Below are 1,036 nucleotides of genomic sequence, written 5' to 3' on the forward strand. Positions count from 1 at the left end.
GGTCCTGTGTTTTGTTGGTGTATATTTAATATAGTCCTAATCGCTATTTCAGTCTTTCTATCTTTCTAATTACTTCTCTCTCTGTTTTTCTCTCTGTCTCTATTTTCTCTTCACAAAAAAACATAACGGTGTGGAGAGGATGGCTATAAGGGGAGAAGGGAGGCCATCCAAAAAAAAAAACGGATACTCTTCAGCAGAGGTGTCCAAAGTGGGGCCCGCGGGCCAAAATTGGCCTGCCAAGCCATTTGATTTGGCCCACCACCAGTTGTCCTGGTTATTAGATTGCAATCTCCTGTCCTGTGTAGAAACTCTATATTTCCAATTTTCAACTATTGGTCCAACTATAGGTACAAGGAGCTGAAATCTGAAAGTCTTAACTCATGGTACTCACTTTATCCTTGAATTATGTTAAGATTGAACATAAAATACAAGTAACTACAAGAGACATTTAGATTTAAGCGCACATCTAGATTTGCACACCTTATACTCATACCACACTTATACCACATAGTATACTCAAATTTAAATTTATGAAAATCCCATGAGCCTTTGCTGCCCGAGAGCATGTTGAATTTTCTCCATGTCATGACATGTCTCCATGTCCTACAAAAAAAAAAAAAAAAAAAAAAAAGAATGTTGGCAACCACACTGGCTGCTAGCTTATTCATAAAAATAAAACAACTTAAGAAGTATTTGCATTTCATGTATTACATTACCGCATTTGGCCCGCGGCCCTCAGACTGATTTTAATTTTGGCCCTCTCAGGGAAAATGTTTGGGCACCCCTGCTCAACAGGCTATACTTCACTAAATGAAGAACAAACATGTTTTAATCAAATCTGCACCTAATATACTGTAGAATTTGTTCAAATGACAACACAAGCTTTGTTGATCAGCAGATCAACAAAGTTTCTATCTGCTGAGCCTGCTGAGGCATTTGAAAATGAAAAAGATAAAGTAAATACTAATTGTCACTATTTATCCTGTTCTACCATACATATACATTGCCGTCTGAATTAGTTTAATATGCTTTATAA

The sequence above is a fragment of the Austrofundulus limnaeus genome, unplaced genomic scaffold (genome assembly GCF_001266775.1).
Source record: "Austrofundulus limnaeus strain Quisiro unplaced genomic scaffold, Austrofundulus_limnaeus-1.0 Scaffold256, whole genome shotgun sequence".
Lineage (NCBI taxonomy): Eukaryota > Metazoa > Chordata > Actinopteri > Cyprinodontiformes > Rivulidae > Austrofundulus > Austrofundulus limnaeus.